At 44.1% G+C, this 16,316-nt stretch overlaps 1 protein-coding gene across 1 annotated transcript in view; it reads right to left on the reverse strand.

The window, feature by feature from the left end:
• GNAI2 (G protein subunit alpha i2) overlaps positions 1-16,316 on the reverse strand; it is a 128,068-nt gene that overhangs the window by 26,521 nt on the left and 85,231 nt on the right. The gene's annotated exons all lie outside the window — the stretch shown is intronic.

Raw genomic sequence — 16,316 nt, forward strand, 5'->3', positions numbered from 1 at the left:
TTTGTGGGTGTTGGAGGATGGGGATAATTCCATCAGGGTAAGTGGAATGCTTTCGCAGACAGAACCTTCATCACAGCACGATGCTGAATTCCAGGCCTTCTGCTATGCCACACCTTCTTTGTCCTGTCTATTTAGTAAGTAAAATCTATCAGCTGACATCTCCAAACATGCCCACTTCAGGTGTTCCTTGCATTGCCAAATCTCACTGAAAATTGCCAAGTATCAGGCAGCTGACTGCCCGATTATTTTTAGGTTCTTCAGAAATCTCAGCTAGTGCAAGCAGTGTCTCTAAGCTCAGTAGAATCCAGAATGAAGCAAGCGAGTTGCCGGGGGCGGCGGGAAGAGAAACACCCTTTGAACAACAACAAGTAAACCTCATGGCAACCAGTGAGGTCTACACTAATGAGCTTACAAGCTTCTGTTAACAGACAAACCCTCTGCTTTCTCTCAGTTTCCAGCACATGCAATTACAAATCACAGAGCCAGGCAAAGGAGACGGGTATGTGTGCGTTATCACTTCACACATGCGCATGGACACTTCTCCCCAAGTGGTTACCTGAAGCGCAAGGGCACGATGTAGGCTCCCTTCTCAATGGGCTTTCACAACAAGACATGCATGCACATAGAGTTGTGCTTCTCTCTTCCAGCCCTACTCTCACTGAGTAACCAGGGGACTTGCCAGAAGTCACACCAATGTAGGCAATGTGGTCCAGGGCCAGTCCAAGGTCAGAGTCTGAGCAGGCAGGGTGCATGACAAGAGGCAAGGTCAGAGCAGTCCATGGTCTGGCTTAGCATAGGCCTGACATGCAGATACTTAGTGAGGGAACACTTTCACATGATTTTATCCCTGTGCCGATAAAACCTTCACCTGCTAATTTCCCTAATCTTATGCTGTTATTAAGGGCACAAATGGAGAATGTGTGAAAAATTGGTAACCCAAAAATATGTGCAGTAAACAGCCCTATTCCTCCAAATCTTCCCAAAACAAAGCTAAGAAAAACCCCAAGTTACCTAAACTCTTGGTGAGTTTTAAATTTCCCCTTTTTATTATTTTATAGATATTGTTACATTTAATGAGCAATCTTAATCTCTAATAGGCAAAAATAGATAAAAGCATTTATGTAGGGAACAGTGGGTCACCTGTAATATAATGGGTTTTAAAATAGCTCTACCTTACTGTAATATTCTGCTTATGTTGGTATGCTCCGCCTTGAGGAATCTCCACCGAAAGGCAGGTTATACTTTTGTGGATAAAACAGACAAAAATAAAACAAACTATGACTCTCCTGACCTGTGAACAACTTGCATACAAACCTTTACATATGCAATCAATTACTATTTCAAAGCAACTATAAACAGCTGTTGGGAGAGCTGGGAAATCCAATTTTGAAGGACCAAACTACACAATCCATAAGAGATTTTGGATTCTTAGTAATGACTTTGTGCTGCTTATCTTGAAAAGGTCCACAATATGAGAGCTTTTGCAGAATGCAAGAGCAAGAATAGGCGCACTTTCTAAAGCATTATGTTACAATGACTTTGCTAACTCAGGAAGTAAACTGGAAAGAGAACCGTCATAAATTGGCACACTTCCTGGACACATTCAAACCGTCTGAGCAGCATGTGCAGAAAGAGCTCAAAAAGATTTCAGTGCTTTGATGAAGCTGACCAAACCATTACACTCCTGGATCCACTTCCTCCAAATGTACCAAGGCAGACAGAATAATTTAGTCAGGATATTAAGAGCAGCAGTGAAGCCACTCACCATCACAATAAAACTCTCCCATGAAACTGTTATACTTGCAGAGCTCAGAGGCATAAAACAGACTGTAGCTCAGATCACGCAATACGCACAATAATGCTTTTTGACTCTGTACGGACAAATGCAACACTTCTGGCCTGCACACAACCTGAATGCATTTACTGTGGAAAGGTTGATGGAGGGGGAGGAAAGCCAAATGTCAACTTTCTCTGACTTGTATAGTGGTATGAAAGAGAAACCTGGACAACTAAAATAAACTGCATGGGAACTTTCATAATTAGTCAGATCATCAGCCTTCCATTCTTGAGAAATCTTACAGAGATGTAAGGGGGGATGGCAGCCCCCCAACTTCCCTTTCCTTTGAAGAAGAGCTAGAGGTTTGTGATCTGCAAGCTGCCCTTTTGCTTGATTTCTCCCTGCACGTAGCTGCTGTAACTGCAGATACTGTCAGGCAGCAGATGCTACACTCAATTACTGCACAGCACACAACAGAATAATGGAACGGGTACACCCCCCCTCCTCTTCCCACTGTTTAATTTATTAAAATATCCTGAAAAGAGAATGGTGGGTTTGTTTGTTTGTTTGTTTGTTTCTAATCACAGCTTTTCTTTGCATCATTTGAACAGTTTTGACCAAGACATTTCATATTCCTTTTACATCTCTTTTCCTTCAAAAATATCAGGTCTCTGCTGCTGAAGATGAGAAACGTTGGGTGAATCAGGATGTTGCAGTTAACTATCAAACACATTGTGCAATCTGCTTAAGCCACCCATTCAACACTGCTAATGGCACCCTATCTCCACTGAGGAGTGCTTTGAAAAAATAAATTTGTTGTGGCTGTCACCGATGGAAGCGAAAGCTCTGAAAAGGCTCAATATGGAGGCCAAATGGCCGAAATATTGGGAAATTTTGGAACAAGATGGAGATAGACTGAAATTACAGAGTTTTGAAAAATTAAAAAACGAAGTGCGAGACTGGCTTCATTATTACCAGATAACGGAGGCATATAATTTGGACAAGAAAATTGGCTTCCAGGTGGAAAAATCAAAATTGGAAACAGAACTGTTAGAACCCAAAACTAAGAATTTGTCAAGAATGCATAACTTGCTGTTGAAATGGAATACTCAGGATGAAACGGTGAAATCTGCTATGATTAAATGGGCACAAGACGTTGGACATAACATAATGATGGCTGACTGGGAACAGTTATGGACCACAGGTATGAAGTTTACGGCATGTAATGCCTTAAGAGAGAATATTATGAAAATGATATACAGGTGGTACATGACACCAGTCAAGCTTGCAAAAATCTATCACTTGCCCGATAATAAATGTTGGAAATGTAAAGAAACCGAAGGTACATTCTTTCACCTTTGGTGGACGTGCCCAAGGATTAAGGCTTTCTGGGAGATGATTTATAATGAAATGAAAAGGGTATTTAAATATACCTTTCTGAAGAAACCAGAGGCCTTTCTCCTGGGCATGGTCGGCCAAATGGTGCCAAAGAAGGACAGAACTTTCTTTATGTATGCCACAACAGCAGCAAGAATACTTATTGCAAAGTATTGGAAGACACAAGACCTACCCACTCTGGAAGAATGGCAGATGAAGGTGATGGACTACACGGAATTGGCGGAAATGACTGGCAGAATCCGAGACCAGGGAGAAGAGTCGGTGGAAGAAGATTGGAAGAAATTTAAAGACTATTTACAGAAATATTATAAAATTAATGAATGTTAGAATGATGTTGGAATGAAGCTAGGTGGTTTAAGCAGTAATGCTATAAAGGTGTAGGTAAAAAAGGATTGATAATAGATGAAAATTTAAAGTTATAGTATATTAAGTTAAAGAATCATGAGAAAACAAAGAGGGAAAGAAATTGCTGACTTAACTAATTGAACTGGAATACAAAAAAGGGAGGTATGAGGAGGTCAGGGAAACAAGGATATGAATGTAAGTTATGGAAAGATTGATCCATTTTTTTTCTTTTTTTCTTTTTAAGTGTCTTTTATTCTTTTTTCTGTATTTTGTATTTTCTTGTATTTTTACTTTTTGTTTTTGTGTAATTTTTGTATTCTTTGAAATTTTAATAAATATCATTTAAAAAAAAAAGAAAAAATAAATTTGAAAGCAATTCAACCATACACTGACACATCTGAATAATTAAGACACGCCAAACAAAATGAAAACTAGGAAATCAGTGTTTCCCACTTGTCTTTCGGAAAGCAGAAAGAAAAAAAATGCCAAACATTCTTAAATCCTATGAAGTGGAACCCTGGATGATGTATCTTTAAAAAAAAATGTACCAGTTAGATTCTGATGGTGTTTTTGCTGTGAATCTCCCCTCATTCTGCCCAAGGGAACTAGACAGAATGTTAAAGCATCTTGATGACTGTATTTCTATCAATTAAGGGTTGTATGGTCCTCCATTTTTTATGACAGTCTTGGAAGAGGAAGCTGGGAGACATGAAAGAGTATAGGAAATATGGGAGGAATTCAACATAGCCCTAAGGAGATCACTCCATCAGCAGAAGCATTTCTTGCTTGCCTGGTGGAACCATCTCTCATCTCCTCTGTTAGCTCTGTTCTGGGAGTTCTCCTGGCCTACCTTCCCAGAATCATTGGGGGGGGCAGGGGGGAAACCCAGCTGTGCAAATGGAACACATTGGGTGGGCTTCTGCCAAGAGGACTGGTTAGCTGAATCTGGTCCATCATGCTTTATACACACCAATGAATCTTCATTTCACGTCAAAATCAGAATGAGAGGAGAAAGCGAACCTTGGGGAGATGTACCACAGGCACAATGACACTCTGAAAAAGACAATTCTGTCAAAAAAGGGGGTGAGAAAATTGGATTTTGAAGGCAGAAAAATGCACTTTTCTTCAATCTCATGAATATTTCATCTACATATGAATTGAAAGTTTGTATGTTATTTGTCTGGTTTTCCACCCTTAGAACATGGCCAGTCTTCAGGAATGATGGGATTTGGAAAATCTGGAGGGCCACAAGTTCCCCATCTGTTGTTTTAAGTAATAAAATTAGCTTTCATGGTTTTGGTTTCACCCTGGATTAATGAAAGCTCTTTTGCAGAAGCACTCACAGTTATCAGGACAGAACAGCAAAACTGAAAAGCACTTGGGTTTTTCATTTGGAGGGTGGGTTAGGAACAGAGAGGAAAAGAACTCCAGGACTCTAAGAGTAACAAATATCTTTTAGTCTTAGGCATGCTTCTGGGCAAGAAACTTTCCAATCAATCAAGTGAAACATTTGAGAACTGCAGCTGAAAAGGTACTTAAAGGTTTATTATTGCTAGTATACCGCACTACCGAAATTGGCTCCTGATTGCACTTCAATGTAATGCCGATCTGATTTCTAACTATTCAAACTATGATGGAAGTCGTGGTGGTCTTTTATAAGAAGCTGCACGAACGGAGGTAACCAAATGAGGTCACTTCCAACTGGCAAGAAACCAAATGGCTACCTGAGTGTAAGAAACAAAATGAGATTGGATTTATAAAGAGGCCCCGAAATCAAAGGTTTGGCTGATCAAATTGTGAAGAGCTGCAAAGAAGTCTCACTTCTGAAAGAGCAAATTCAGATGTTATGCACAAGTTAAATGTGCAGAAGTCACAACGAAAGAAGGGCCAGGAAAGCTCTGTGGCTTCAGTCTACCAGCCCAGCCCAGCCCACTCCATTATGTAGCATGGCAGAGACAATGCAGGCCAAGCTTACAGGATTCTTGTAAGGATTAGTGAAATGATATATGTAAATAGTCTTGAGCACATGGAACAAGCCTAGATCTTGTGATGCACCGACCTGAACACAGCCCACCAGCTATGTGCTGAGGCCGCCAGATGCTTTGCTTCCCCCGGGATGCCAGTAATTTAGATCAGCCCCTTCATCTCTGAAGGACCGCTTCTTACAAGATGCTCTGCATTCAAATACAGACGCCCAATTACAAAACACAAGCAGACATCATCAATTAAAATGGGTGATGGTGCATACAGTTGCCAATATCCCTTTAAAAATCCATAAACATTAACAACCAATCCCCCCCCCCACTGCCACTCACACGCATATTGAATGGGGGAGAACAAACAGGAACAAAGCACTGGCTTGTACATGTATGGACCCTACATAGCCAATACTTGTGTTTTACATTCTGACATCTGTTTCTAAGCTGGAGAGCTGGGGTGGGGGGTGGGGACATCGTGCAGCAAATATTATTAAAGTATAAAGGTAAAGGGACCCCTGACCATTAGGTCCAGTCGTGACCGACTCTGGGGTTGTGGCGCTCATCTCGCTTTATTGGCCAAGGGAGCCGGCATACAGCTTCCAGGTCATGTGGCCAGCATGACTAAGCCGCTTCTGGAGAACCAGAACAGTGCACGGAAACGCCGTTTACCTTCCCGCCAGAGCGGTACCTATTTATCTACCTGCACTTTGACATGCTTTCGAACTGCTAGCTTGGCAGAAGCAGGGACTGAGCAACGGGAGCTCACCCCGTTGCGGGGATTCGAACCGCAACCTTCTGATCGGCAAGCCCTAGGCTCTGTAGTTTAACCCACGGCGCCACCCGCGTCCCTTCTATTAAAGTATACCAAACTTTTAAAATCATGGAGATAGTGAGGTCCATGGGTCCAAGCATTTCTCCCAATAGAAAGGTCTGCTCATGACATCAGATAGATAGATTTCTTTCTAGCTTTTGAACACCTTTTCTATGAACCTACCTATGAAGGTACTGTCTGCTAGTGTCAAAAGACGAAATACAGGACTAGGCAGATCGTATTCTACTTTTGATATTCTGGACACTGTAACGTCAGGAACTGGCACTTCTGGGAACCAGCCAATGCCCACACATCCAACAACGGCCCAGTGCCAAATCCCAGAGCCCTTTGGGATGTACTGATAGATCTCTGGATGATTCGCAGTCAATGAGCAAGGCTTTCTGAATCCCATCCAAACAGCTGAGCAGCAGCAACAACAACAACAACAACAACAGGTTATCTCCCTCCTGTCCTCAACTATACTGCCAAAATGAAGAGCGCTTGGGGCAATAACCAGGAGTGGATTTCTGTGAGGAAGGACTGCAAGTTCTATTCAGTCCTGCTACTCAAATCTACCCCAAAACCTCTAGACCCCAAATTCTTTAATTATAAGTGTATGACTTACGTTCCTGGCTCTGGTTGGTGGCTCTCAGGTTTCTGGTCCAAAACAAAGGAGATCCCACAAGCCTGAAAACCGCCTATTCTTGGACCAGAAAAAAGAGGAAGGAAACCGACCCCCGTAGGTCTTGGTCCCATCAACAATGGTGCAGAATGCACCCACACATAGAAGGCAAGCAAACAGGAACCGGCCATGAGATGGGTTACTTAGGGCGCAGAGCCCTTTGAGGGCATTTTGTCCAAGGGCCCCTGATACCCTGGAGTTGGCACTGATTCATAGGATAGAATCATAGAAGCAACTTATTTGTTGACAAGTGTGTAGCAGGAGCTCTATGCTCACGGCCCTTCTTCCTCTGTGAGGAACTTAGCCCAGCTGGGTGGCTGTTGGCCAGAGTAAGTTCATCCAAGTTCTTTTGGAAGAGGATATGAAGACAACAAATCCTTCCTACTCCTATTTTAAAACGAACAGATAAGTGACTGTGGAAATGCCTACACAAAACATTCTCACCAGCAATTTCAAGGGCAGCATTTGACTGTTAAGCAGCTAAACAGGGAACACGAAACATTATTCACAGGCAGAACAACAGGAACTGAGGGGGTGGCAACTGCGGGTCTCCTATTAAAAGACTAAGTCTTGGCTCACAAACATCTTGGGGAAGCTGTGGCCAGAGTACCCCCAAAGCAGGGTTTTAAGCAGGGGGGGGGGGAGAGTTTGTTTTGGTGTTCTGGAGAGATGCCCTCTTTTTCCTAAACCTAAAAGTAGAGAAAAACAGAGAACCGCTTACTCACACCCTCTTCAAGAGTAATACACACATGTGGGTTGGTCGGCTAGGCCGTCAAGCTGGGTGCAAAATTTAAAGAAGTAGAGAGGCCCTTCCGTAGGCAGGCAGAGAGACAAGACATCCAAGAACTCAGATCAAAACTCAAACCCCACAAAAAGGAAGACATCACAGGACTTGTACCATTCTTTGCAGCACCAAAATATGTGGAAACTGTGGCTGTTGCAGAGAAAACAACTAGCACATGGTGTTTCTAAAGGTAAGGAAGACCCAGAACATTTTTAAAACATTTGATGGGATTTTATTTCTTATGTGTCAAATTCAGATATACAAAAACTCTCTCCTCGTGACAAGTTGTGAATTTGCAGCATCACGGTGTGTTTTTGCTTTTATATACTACCTGCTCTCTTACTGTTTTATATCTGCAACTTTTGCAAATGTCTCCCATGTTTTGTCATTTTGGTTATGTTCTTTCTTATTTGCACTTTTGATTCTGTATTAATTTAAAACTTCTTGCAAAAAAAAAAAAAAAACCACAAAAAAACCCCAAGCAAACAGCCAGGTGCTGAAGTAAAAAGTACACCAGGGCTGAGAACTTCAAGGTGGGTGAAGAGTGTGACTGATTTTAAACCACATCTGGAGAACAACATTTACAAGGAAGCAAACCTGCTGTCTGTCTTTTTCTGTATGTGGTGCTACCCACCGCTGCATGTTCTACCTTCCTTGCCTATCAAATATAACATCTTCCCAATTCACTTAATACATCTATAGCAGGGGTGGGGAACCTCACGCTCCAAATAAGGTCCTCCAAACATCTCTATCTAGACCTCAGGAATCTCCCCTCACTAAATCCCCTCCCCAGACCAACTCCCTCACCGTGGCTGCTTCACATCCTTCCTTACATCCTTGTGCCTGCCTGGAATGTGTGCACTCGAATTCTGACAATGGCTCTTGGCTTCCAGGATGGAGAAAAGCAAGGTTGTGTGTGTTCACTAGTCTACTGTATGAGGTATAATTTACACTGGTTACACTGCCTGCTTCTGCCTCTGGCCCTGCATGTGGCCCTCAGAAGCCCATCCAGACAGGAATGTGGCCCTTGGGCTGAAAAAGTCCCCACTCCACCCTGATGTAGAAGAAATGGTCTGTACTGAACAAAAAGCTCATGCCACAATCAGTCTGAAAGAACCACAAAATGCCAGCTCATAAAAAGAAGCAAATTATTACTATGAAATTAGTCTATCTGTCACTGTGATCACAAAAGCAGTGTGTGTGCGCACACGGAAAAGATTCCCCAGCGCCACAGGGAGCTCTTGAAACCAAAAACTAAAGCAGGTTAGAAAACGAATGAACTTATTAAATACGTGCACACCTAGGAAAGAAAGCAGTACCCCCTGATGTCAGCAAATATAATAGCTTATTAAAGCTACGATGTTTTCATTCCAGGGATCCGATGAGAAATTTTAAATGCCCCAAGTGGCCGTTCTAAAAAGCAGCAAACAGTTGACTAACACGTGCATCTGTGCGTGTGTGCACATGCGCATGCATGTACGTGCACACACACACAATATTTAAATGTCATCACTGATGTTAATGATGCACTTTCTCTTTCAGTCAAGTGGAAACAGAGGGAAGCAAACAGAACACCCCTCTGGGATCATCATCCTCCTGACTAGCAGAGTAGAATAGTAAGCAAAAGGTCTCTCCAAACTCTCTATGTCAACCTGCTAGCGCACAGATAAAGCAGCGAGGACTCCTCCACCAAAATTTATTCAGGAGGAGAGATTTATCAGGGGTGGGGCTCACCATTAGGGTTAACGTTAGCAGCAGCAGCACAACATCTTTCTATTTCTCCCCCCTGCAAGGTTTCTTTTTGTTTTGTTTTGTTTTTGCACCACTGGAAGTGTGGGTGGTGGCACCCTGCACAATGCTTCAAATTTAGTGTTGTTCTGGGACAGTGTGTGTGTTTGGGGCAGGAATGGCAAATGCCACTGAAACATGGCAAATAATGTTTGAAGACAATCCTGCAGAGATTTTTTGTGACGGGGGGGGGGGGAATCTCAGAAACTCAGCAAAATGTCTTCTGGGAAATTTCAGCTCAGCTCTAAGCAGAAGAAATAAGAGAAACAAGAAGAAGCATCGTCTTCAACCATCCAGCACTATCAGCCTCCTGTGCTTTAGAACTAGCTCTCCCTCCTTGTCCTTCCTAGGAAATGTTGTGTTTTTTCCTCAACTATCTCTACATACATAAGCATCCATGCACAGGTACAGACATGCACACACGCACCCCCCCCCCAAAAAAAAACAGCACCATGCTGTAGAAATGTTGCCTACAATAGATTTGGATACATTTTTCTATTTTTATTTTTTTTACTATTTCTACAGATGTCAGTGAAGACAACTCAAACATCTTGGGTGAGTCATTGGCAGCATTTGCATATAACGCTAAGCCAAATCTCTGGGTTTGATAAGCCAGGACGTATATGAGTGGCAATCACCCACAGGCTTCTCCTTTCCAGCCAGTTTGCTCATCTCTACGCAAAAGCAGCAAACAAAGCCAGGATCCATGGTTTTAAAGGGAAATGGCTTCCATTTCACAATTTGCACAGAAGCACTGGGTTAAGTGCTAAACCCAGGCTTGCTTTATTTGCTTACAAGAATGAAGGAGCAAGGTTGCTGTGTGTGAATGTATGCCATTTCAAGGAATCGTGGAATTGTAGAGTTGGAAGGATCCACAATGGTCATCTAGTCCAACGCCCTGCAATGCAAGAATGATCTGTCCAATGTGGGGCTTGAACTCACAACCCTGAGATAGTCTCATGCTCTACCAACTGAGCTATCCCAGCTTTACATGTGAATGAGGCCCCTATCTTCAATCTCCCCATCTTTAAAATTGAATGCCACTGATAACCTCATGGGGGTAGGTAGCTGGATGATAAAGATCGAAAAGTAGTCAATCATTTTGCATATTGGGCATGTGGAATAATTATAGCGAATATAAGAGATATTATCCTTCTGCTACGTGTGGAGTTTGGAAGTAAACATGTTTGTAAAACAAGAAGATCTGGATAATGGAGGCCCCTCGTTCTACCAAGCTATCCCCAGGGACATGGCGAAAGCCTACCTTTCATACAACTGTGGATCTTATCTTGATCAAGTCACCTTCCTGCCTCCCCCAAATTCCATTTACTCCCAGGCATGTGGTGTTCTATTTTTATCGGAAGTAGGAGAATCAACAGAATTAACAAGGTTGATCCTGATTCCCAGAGGTCTCCCGCTGAGGAAATTGCTTCAATTTGCACTTTCGGATTTTTAGCCTCTGCAAGTTCTTCTCAATATTGCCCTTCTTTCGATATACATAAATATCAATACAGGTGCTCATTAAGTAAACAGTTGAAAACTCAGTAACAAGGGGAACTAACAGTGGAAGACTAACCCCGTCTACTCAAAAGTAAGGCTCACGGAGTACAGTGGAGATTGCAACCCAGCCAAAGTGGGTACAAGATTGCAGCCTAAAATGGATTAACTGATCAGGTCATGAGATGATCCCTTGCTAGGGATAATCCATTGATAAGCGCCATTTATCTGCATGCTTTGTTCACTTGTCTCTATTTGTCCTGTCCCCAGTATTGCCACCTCTGAAGCCAGAGCTCTGATGTTAGACAGAGCCCCGTTGTTTCCTCAGCACTGTTTATCAGCCCCAGCTCCTTGTCTGACATTTCCTGTTCACATACAGTCCTTGCTGATCACGGACTCTAGCTTGGTTGCATGGATACTTCAGGCCCAGGCAACTTTCCCATTTTTAGCTCATCTGATTAGCCTAGCAGGCATCCTGTTGCTCTGCCATTTCTCAGGTGAAAACAGTAAAAGGAGAAAAGAAAGATATGTACATATAAGAGGACAACCCCAACTCACAGGCCAGCTCTTTGTGGAGTGCAAAACAAATGCATCTTTTATAAGGAAATCCCCTTTCCCTTCTCAGATCAATATATCCACACATCATAATACAGTGGTACCTCGGGTTACATACGCTTCAGGTTACAGACTCCACTAACCCAGAGATAGTGCTTCAGGTTAAGAACAGAAATCGTGCTCCGGTGGAAAGTGGTGCTTCAGGTTAAGAACAGTTTCAGGTTAAGTACGGACCTCCGGAACGAATTAAGTACTTAACCCGAGATACCACTGTATGGTAAAGAGGGGAGTCTGGGGCATGGGGAAGGGAAGGGAAGGGGGATAAGAAGAGCAAGTGTTTAAGTAACATATATCCTCTAACTGATTCTTACTTGGCATCCTGTGCCCTCTCTCCCTGTCCATCCTAGCCTTTGGCCACACCACTTATCTGATCAAATTAAAAGCCACAGCCAGTGGAGGCTGGTCCATAATGGTGAGCCCACCAACTTCAACCAGCCCCCACCTTCTGCCCTTCTTTCTTAAAAACAGAGTGGCGGTGGGTACCAGCTTACTACTCCTTAGTAGGACCTCAGCAAGGAGGGACAAATCCAGTTGTCTCTGTGTATCATCATTGGCTCTGTCTCTGTATCCTGTTGGCCTCACTGCTTTCTGCCCTACCAGCCCCAAGTGGCACCAGCAACCACTGGCCAAAGCTATGAACATCAGGTGTGATTGCCAACTTTACTTTATGAACATGAATGGCAGCCCTGCTTATCTATCAAAGGTCCACTGATAGCCCAGCATACTGCCTCCCACAGTACCAACCAGACATCTCTGGAAAACCCAACAGCAGGACAGGAAGGCAACAGTACTTTCTTTGGCTGCTTCCATCTGGCAACTGGAATTCAGTGGTGAACAGAGGAATCTGCCTTGGGCAGAGTCTGGCCACAGGTCTCCTGGTCCAGTTTTGTCTACGCTAAATAGCAATGGTTCTCCAAGGATCCAGACACAGGTCCTTCCAGCCTGACTACCTAGAATCCTGAGAACTGAACTTGGTACCGTCTGCAACCTAAGCATGCAATCTACCACTGAGCTATGGTCTTCCACAAGACTGCATGGCTGCTTCCCCATTCCTTACTCTACAATGGTCCCCTTTTGTCTGATACATTGCACGAGGCACATTTGAGGGGAAACCCCACCCTCCAAACATCCTGATTTCCAAGAAGCAGTCATGCTTGCTTCTCGCTTGCTAAGCAGCTGACCATTGTGAGGTCAGGGCAGTCAACCCCCACCCCTTTTTGACCTTACAAACTGCAACTTAAAAAAAGAATAAGAATGCTCTTGGGTTGGCTGTTGGGCTAGAATGCTTGGGCCATGTGTCCAATTTTAGTCTGTCTTTATAGGATTGTAGAGCTGGACGGGACCCCAAGGGTCATAGAGTCCAGTGTTTCCCAACTGGGGGCCCCAGAATATTCCAATGGGGCAACAGGTGAAAATCGTGTAAATGGGGGGCCAAAACATGAGGCTAGGGGGCCACTGATGAAATGGGGGGGGGGGCAGGTTTTTAAAAAATCCTGACTGGCTGGCTATCCACTTGGCCAACCACAAGCATGTAAGGGGGCAGCCCATCAGGGCCTAACACTCCTTTTTGCCAAATACATTTTCTTGGAGTAGTCCTGGTTTGTTTCCAGTGAGAGAGAGCAATTGCTGAGGCTCCCGTTTTGACCAGTACAGCCCGCGATCCACAACTCTCAGGTCAGGTACGTGCAGTGGTGGGATGGCAACGGGAAGTGCTGGGCGAGCCAAAGCTGCTTGTGGCAGCTGCCAGTGCTGGGCCCAGCGGCAGCCTGGGCCTGACTTTGCAAGGTGCAGGGTGCAATCCAGCGGCTAGTGGATCAGGGCCTTCGGATGTTGCCATGGGGCGCTCAGAGAGCATAGGAAGCTACCTTACAATGAGTCAGATATATTTGGTCCATCTAGCTTAGTATTTACTACACTGACTGGCAACGACTCTCCAGGGTTTCAAACGGGGGTTCCCATGAAGCCCTACCAGGAGATGCTGGGGACTGAACCTGGGACCTTCTGCATGCAAGGCGGATGCTCTCCCACTGGGCTATGGCCCTCCCTCTAATAATCATTCTTGTGAGTCCAAGGTAGTTGACTGAGAGAAGCAGTGAGGTTGTTAGCAAACAAGACCTTAAGTGACAGGGTAGCAGCACCCCAGTCCTAGGAACAGAAACAGCAGGCTGGGAAACAAATAAGAGAGACGGCTGCTGCCTTCGCACCCTGATTGTGGGTAGGCCAAAACAGAATGCTGGATTAGATAGCCCCCTTGGTCTGATCTAGCAGGGCTCTTCTTAAGGCCACATGTGCTTTACATGCTAATGGCAGCTAAAACTGAAGCACTGCACCTGGACTTGGACGTTCCATTTAGCTATGACGACTGATGCCCATTGACAAACCTATCTTCCATAAATTTGCCTGATCTTCTTATAAGAACAGTTCAGAATCTAATGGGGGGGAGGCAGCAAGTCAATAGTAATCAAAGCCATACAGTTGGAAATATCGCGCTAGCAAAAAGCATGTGCATAAATACAAAAACCAAGAGTTCAAGTTCCCTGTCCATTTTTTGCAAGAGAGCAACACTCTAGCACCACACATTTTGCCAAGGAAGGCAGAGCAGAAGCTCAAGTAATTAACTTCCTTCACTGGAAAGGCCTTTAAAACAAGCACGTTGTGCCTGGGGCTAAAGTGCAATCAGGTGCAGAATGCCTGTGGTGTGGACAGGTAGTGGCAAAGGCTTGGGTCACAGAGTTACCTGACGGCGTGATCCATTCAGGCTTCGTAAACTAGCTTGGGAGTGGGTGGGAAGCATGCTATTTTCTACTCCTAACCTGACTTTTCAGAAACTTGACTCAGAAGTCTCGTCTACAGATAAATACTATGACCTTTGCTGAACTGCCCTCCCTTAAACAGCATTACTAGGCAGAAAGCAGAGACTATCTGAAGGGCAGGTCCTCAGGGACTCCGCAAAACTCCCCTCCAAAAACACACAAGTTGACCTGCTCGACCCTGCATCAAGAAAAGAGACCTCTTGGCTTTCTTTACGACCTAGGATAAAAGCACCACATTATTCACAAGCAGAAAGCAGAGTGCCACAGCATGTGTTTGGGAAATGCAAGCTGAACTGAGAGGAAAAACCAACACACTGTTAAAGGAACAGGTGTGCTGGTTTCAGCTGCCTCTCTCCTCTCTCTCTTTTTTTATCAATTGAAATGGAAAGACAGACACTTTTCCTTACTGGCTGAGATGGCTCAACTTAAAAAGCCAGTAAGTTTTCTCCTAGTGCTCACACTAAACATGACATCCAGAACAGAAGAACCCTTCAAAGTATACATGTGTGATGGAAGCCTCCAACTGTTAGCATGGTGGTCTGCTGGCAACAATACCAGCATATTGTGGAGACAGTGGATTGCTCATAGCTAACTTAGCAAGTGAATTGTAGACACATTTAACAATGGCTGCGAGACTGGCAAAGGCGCCTCATTATAGAGTTAATGAGCTGCGTAAGCACATTTCAAAACATAATTTTCTTCCCTTAGAAAACATATATTGTTCAGAAAGCCTGGATAGCTCTCTTCATTTTAACATCCCTCGTTTCTGCGGGCCCATCTGTGTTTTGACACAATATTTATGTTTTCGTATGCCACAAAACAGCATTTGATGCCGAAATCTAAATAACTATTCCACGGGCAGATGTGGGACATTCCAAATGAGTAAAAAGGCAACAAATAATCAAAAAGTCTGAACTGCTCAGCAGTATTTCTGGAAAACAAAAAATAAAATAAAATAGGCCCATACAGAGCCAACGATTCACCCACTTTCTCTGTTTCATCAATGGAATGTTCCCTTTCTCCATTAGCTGCAGGCTGAGGCCACAGCTTGGAAAAGCATGCATGCCTCCAACTCTTGACACACAACCTCAACAATCCCACAGGAACTATGTGGATGAGCTTTGCCCCTGTAACAAGGCCCCCAGGTATCTCATGCATGAGCCAGCCACCCTGCACAGCCATGCTTTCTGTCATACTAAGAAGGGAGCTTCATGCATGCACATGGACTTCTAGCAGGAGGATTTTCCAAAGCAGAGAGGAATATGATGGCACACAAAATAAAAGCTGGAAGTACAGCTACCACCATGCTTTAAAGAGCTATACATCCTGGAGGCATAATTAACTCACTGCTCATTTTGAATAGCAGTTCAGCCAATATACAGTCATACCTTGGGTTGAATATGCTTCATGTTGAGTGCGTTTGAGTTGCGCTCTGCGGCAACCTGGAAGTAACGGAGCGCGTCACTTCCGGATTTCGCTGCTCGCGCAGACGCTCAAAATGACGTCACGAGGTACCACAAATGCCATTATGGCAAGAATGTTTGCAGAACTGCCCACAGTTAAAACAGACATACAGTCATACCTCGGGTTGACTGCGCTTCGGGTTGAGCGCATTCGAGTTGCGCTCCATGGCAACCCGGAAGTAACAGAGCGCATTACTTCCGGGTTTCGTCACTTGCGCATGCGCAGACGCTCAAAATGACGTCACACACATGCGCAGAAGCGGCGAAAAGTGACGTGCGCATGCGCAGACGTGCCGTCGCTAGTTACATTTGCTTCCAGATTCGAACGGGGCTCCGGAACAGATCCCGTTCGTATCTAGAGGTA

The sequence above is a fragment of the Podarcis pityusensis genome (genome assembly GCF_964106645.2).
Source record: "Podarcis pityusensis genome assembly, chromosome: 2".
Taxonomy (NCBI): Eukaryota; Metazoa; Chordata; class Lepidosauria; order Squamata; family Lacertidae; genus Podarcis; species Podarcis pityusensis.